A 6,000-nucleotide genomic window follows, 5' to 3' on the forward strand; every position below is an offset into this window, starting at 1 on the left:
CGAGAGGGTAAACGGCGCTCTCTGCCCGCAAGATACGGGCAAGGTTTGGAAGCTTTGATCACAATAATTGCACTTAAAAAAAAAAAAAAGTTTCACTCGGTGTTTTTCAAACTTGGCAACTTTTAAGTTGTGTGGCACTTCAACTAACTGGATTCCCCAGCTAGCATACTGGCTTAAAGTCTAAACGTATGGATCAAGCATGGTGGGTGCGCTCAGGTCCTAGCAAGATTGTCTTGCAGGATGTTAGAAGTAGGCCTACTCTGTAGGGCCACCTGCCCTTCGAAATGATGCCTTCCCAAATATTTGTATACCTCCCATTCTATGGCCTTCAAGAAATTGTTGATGGCCTGGTTGTTCTCCCAGGTTGTGGGGACAGAATGATATACTGCTGCCCCTTATATAATGGGTGATTCATAACTGGGGTCCTGCTCTTCCAGTGAGGTGTGTGTGTGTGTGTGTGTGTGTGTGTGTATAGCTTGAAACCTGCCCAGCATCATGAAAGAATCAGACAGCATTGACATTTGATGACATACAGTAACCCTAGCAAGTTGGCTACCACATGATACATTTAAAAATTAAACCAAGGTCCAAACAATTGCTTGGCTTATAACAGGTTATAATAGACCTGGTTAAGTCTGTCATGTGAACCAAGCTATACCCAATGGAAAACATTGTAGCTGTTTTATTGGAACAAAAACTGCTCTAATTTCTCTCCCTTCCTATAAACAACCCACAAACAGAATTGTTTCTTCACCAACAGAAGCCAGTTCCATATTCTCAGCAGCAGATGAAATCCACTCAACCCAATTTCACTCTCTCACCAGTTTTTTCCAGAATAGCAAGCACAAGATGACACCATCCATATTAGACCAAGTTGAGTATGGTGGGACAAAGCCCCGTTTCTCCTGAGGCCTCAAATTTGCAGATCTCACTTGCTACTTTTACTCAATACAGTAAACCAGCGTGCTCTTGTACAGTTTCCTCCAACTTTCTGCCAGCTTCCTGCTTTGCAAATATGGACTTGCCATCCACAAACAGCTTGTCAATAGCCTGTCAATCTTCCCCCACCTTTTTAAACTAGAAATATTTGCTAAATGCCTATCCAAATCAAGCTTCCAGAGCCTTCTGCAAACTTTTTTACCTGATAAGGTGGTGTTCATTTGATTTACCTTAGGAATCACAGATTAAAACAAAGGGTGAATACAGGTAACAAATAATAATCTGTGCTTTCTAAATACCTTTCCTATGGAAATGGAACACAGTAGCACTTTCCAATGAATATTAGATGATATTAGAATATTAGCATGGGAGAATTGTGGCTAGGCCTCTTCAAAGCAAAGGTCAAAACTCCCCAAAACGATGCTTTCAAAGGGAGGAACTGCAGACCCAATACATCTAGAGAATTCATATTGAAGCAAATTTATTAGAGATAAGGATTGGGACTTACCCAGCCCTTGTGTGAACTTACATTGTGGTTTGTCAATCGTGTTTTTGTTTAGTATATTCTGTGGACCGATCTAATTGTAGTTTATTCCATGCATTGTTAGTAAAATAAATCGTAAGAAAACATGCTGTGTGAACAGGCATCTCTAGCATGTATACAAGATTCGGCTTCCACAGTACGTATCTGTAACTTAAAAAAAAAAAAAGTGGGCAGTGCAGAATTACACAAAAAGGTCCCTCTGAAAACCTCTTCGTTATAAATACAAATGATCGACTTTGTGGACTCTATGTCCCGCCTTTTCCCGGATATGAAAGTTGGATATAGTGCACATTGACCCTGTGCATTCTGGGACTGTAGTTCCTGCAAGCATACGTCCAAGTTAAAGAAACCATTCGTTTGAAATCCGGCGACGAGGAACAATGCAAGAAGAGAAAATCAGGTTGAAAGGAGGAGGAGGATTCAGAACAAACAAACAAAAAACCGCTCTTAATAAGATTTCTGGTTTCCTTACTACTTTGGCAATTTTACTATTAGCCCTTGCCCCTTGATATCTAGAGTAACAGCACAACAACAGAAATAGACCCATTATAACGCTGCAGAATTTTGGAACATCATAATTCTATGGCTTATTTGTATAACGAAATCAGGTTGCGAAAGTTGTTTAAATGAATGCATAAAATAAAATTGTATTTTATTTGAAATAAACAGAGAAATGAAAATATTGTTACTTAGGATCTAGAAAACACTGACAGAATATATATGATTTAAGTAGTGTGTTTGGACATGGAAAACGACATACCACAGCCCACTGGCTGCATCTGGTGGCTGTAGTTCTCTTGTTGTCCAGAATATTGAGTAGAAAAGATATCCGCTGATTTCAGTCTTTGGCTGTGTTCTCATGATGTACAAAGCCACAAACCCCTTGTGTATTGTATGAGGCCAGAGAACTAGATTAATGGTAAGAATAGTGTGCAGACACTGCTGCTTTAATTTTACATAGGTTAAACCTAAGCCACGTTAGGCTTTATAGAGAAAGATTCCTCAAATTTATTTTATTTATTTATTTATTCAGCTTGTATAGCCACCCACCTCACTTCTGTGACTTTTGGCAGCTTATGATGAAAACATAATTGGTATCCAAGAACCCAAAACATAAAGCAACCATACAAACAATGTAAATTGTTAAAAACAAGTTAAGGTCATATAATACAGTCACCAGGAAAGCACAGTCATTCAACAACATCTGTCATTTTGTTGGCTCACCTTGCTCTCCAATCCCCAGGTGAGATGGCAAAGCCAGATCTTTATGCCCTTCCAGAAAGCCATCAAGGTTGGGATCAGCCTGATCTCATGGCCAGCACTTGCCATGCAAATCTCAGCAAGCCAGTCTAGGTTTAATTTTTCAGACTCTGCCCTTTGCGAGTCAAAGCCTTGACATCTCAAGTGCTTACTATTGTTGTTTCTACTACCAACCCCATTAAAGGCAATTTGAAAATAGAAATTTTGTTGGCTGATGATGAGGTTGCAAAGTCAATAGTAAGAAGTAACAAATATTGTCCAGCTCCCAGTGTAACTACTACTACGTACTACAGACCTCTTATTCCAACTCCATGCGAGAGAAAAAATAAATGGTTGCACGCATGCACACAAATATATATTGGTGTTCTTTTTTTCACATTGTGCTTATTCCTCCAATTTGTGGATTTGTTTCTCTGATTCGTAGATCCCATCAGAGGGAGCTACAAACCTACACAACCTGTGTAGCACAATGCTGAAGTGTTGTACATCCAATTTTAAATTGACTCTTAGCTGAACTGTTCAAAGTGCTAGCCACCCATATCTCTCACGAATGAAGGCAAATATATGTGTCCTGGGATAACATTGCAGGATCCAATCTGGATTGGTCACAGGACCTGGGGTTTAGTCTTCTGAATTTTCGTTAGAAGTTCCTTAAGGATGGGCTCCAGCACAAGTCCAAAAGCTTGGAAGACTAAACCCCTGGTCCCAGTGACCAACCCAGATTCGATCCTGAGACTCTTAGTTCTTCACTTTCTCTCTGCCCAACTTGCCTTACAGGGTTTTTACTGTAGGAATAAAAGAAGGGAGATGTGTGAACACATAAAGATAACTCATCTGAGCAAAAAGAAGAGCATTTAAATCACATCTTGAAATATGGGCATGAAGAGTGGGTGAAGATTCTTCTCTGTCCTTCTCACATAATGTTATTGTCAGAATCCAATTATACTTCATCTCCAGTTATCAATTATAGAAAACCCCATTTCTTCCCTCTCTGGATTCTGTGGGGTGAACAAAGGGGCTTTATGGCCCTCACTTCCTTCGGTACAACTTCAAAGGGTTTGAATGTGGATAGCACCAAAAGGCCTCATCATAACAAAGGAGGCTATTTACCTTTCATGTAGTTTATCTGAAGTCTCCATCCAGCCGGCAGAAAGGAAAAAAGGGGTGGGATTGTGATGCCTGAAACTGTCACTGGAAGAGGGGGGGTGATTGGGTGGGACTACTGGGGAACCCCTTAAAACCTCAAATGGGAGAGCTTGAACCCCAAGTCCTGTCTAGAACACCTGCAACCATTTTCTCTTAATAAAGGATTCCTGTTGGAAGAATTATTCCAAGAGTTCTGTCTTCTTAAGATGCAAGATGGGGTGGGTCCTTACGGTTATGCGGGAAAGACCTTGGAGACTGGGCCAAGAAATGCTGCCAAAAGAATGAATGGTCAGATAAGAGACAGCATAGCCCACAGCTGAGTAGAGCAGTGGTTCTCAACCTGTGGGTAGGGACCCCATTTGGGGTCGAACGACCATTTCACGGGGGTCGCCAAACAACACAGTCCGTCATTTTTTCCCCTTTTCCTTAGCTGTGCTACTCCCTTTTATTCTATTGGCTTTTGAAAGCCAATAGAATAGACTGTCTTGAATAGAGTCTAATTCTATTGGCTTTCAAAAGCCAATAGGAATTGTCCAGGCTGTCTCTGCCCTGCTGAGCCCGCCAAAAGTCCCATTCTGCAAATGGTGCTGCAAGTTGTCTGCAGTGGCGAGCTGTCTAGAAGTTTCCACCCCTCCCTGCTGAGCAACTACTAAAAATGTAAGTAAAAGAGGGCCAGGGGTGGGAGGTGGGAGGCCGGCAGGTGCAGGGAGGGTTGCTGGGGCACGTAGAGCCTGGGGGGGGGCCTTACCTCCCTTGGGCTGGGCCAGCTGGTGGCCCAGCCAGTGGTTGGCCTGCACTGTGTCTGCCGCTTGCCAGCTACGCCTCGGCCGGCGCAGAGGGCAGCACCACGCATGCGCGGTGCTCCCGGGCAGGGAAAGTCCTCGACTTACGACCGGTTGGGTAGTCCTCGACTTACGACCGGTTGGGGGTCACGGCATTAAAAAGGTTGAGAACCACTGGAGTAGAGGGTAGAGCAAGAGGCTCGGAAGAGACCCTTCCTAGTTTCTTAAGCAGTAAAGAAGACAGAATGGGGGGAAATTATACTTTCAGATTTTCAAGATTCTGTCAATGTAGCTTTACAATAAAGTAGAATTAGCTCATCCGGTTGTTTCTTGTCTGATTTCAACCACAAACAAATCCAGTGTGTCCTTTAAACCTAGAGGACAAGCTCTCAAAGTACCTATCCTGAATGGGCTTTCAAAGTTTGCAGTTCTTATAATGGATTAATTATTTAGATCAGAGACAGATCCTCCCTCCAGATATCTGTGGCATGGTTTACACAAGGTTTGGCTATGGAACATGCTGGCTGGCAATGATGGGTACTGAAGGGCATAATTGGCGTTGCTTAGATAGTTGAACTAACAACCTTTGATGAAAGGAACACACTGATGGGCCTCCAGCATATCTTCTCGAGACCAATATGGCTCTCAGATACCAAAAAGTTGTTCCTCCCTAATTTATGGTTTACTATGCAAGGGTCCTCAACCTTGGCAACTTTAAAGACTTGTGGACTTCAACTCCCAGAATTCCTCAGCCAGCTTTGAGGACCCTTGTACTATGGTATAAAGAAAACTATTATGGTTTATTCCAGATACCATAATTTAATCCAATGTGTGACTCCAGTTTATCAGCTAATCAGCACAATGACACAATTCATCAGTTAATTAAGAAACTTCCTCATATGTTACAAAATGTTACAAAGTAACATTTCAAGCCATCACAGAGGAAACACTTCCAATTGCTTCTGAGTAGACAAAGATTACACTACTAAAGTTAAAAGGTTGCCTTTCACCTTTTTTTTTCTCCATTAAATTCCCACATAGGGATCTTCTCATATTAAACTATTCAGAAAAAGGGAGAAATAGGTGTAGAAAGCTACATTTTGCCATTGTTATATCGTGATTTTTATATCAAAATTAGCTTGCACACTCTAGCATTTAAAACGGGTCAAGTTTTTCACATCTATACAATATTAAATATTTATAGTTGAATGCCATATTGGGCAAGTGGACAAATTGCAAATTGGTCTACCCAGATGCAAAGACTGAATAGGATAAAGCATCTTGTTCCTCAAAGATTGAGTAGGATAAGCATCTTGTTCCTCAAGAAAA

The sequence above is a fragment of the Crotalus tigris genome, unplaced genomic scaffold (genome assembly GCF_016545835.1).
Source record: "Crotalus tigris isolate CLP2741 ecotype Arizona unplaced genomic scaffold, ASM1654583v1 scf7180000024388.1695876, whole genome shotgun sequence".
NCBI lineage: Eukaryota > Metazoa > Chordata > Lepidosauria > Squamata > Viperidae > Crotalus > Crotalus tigris.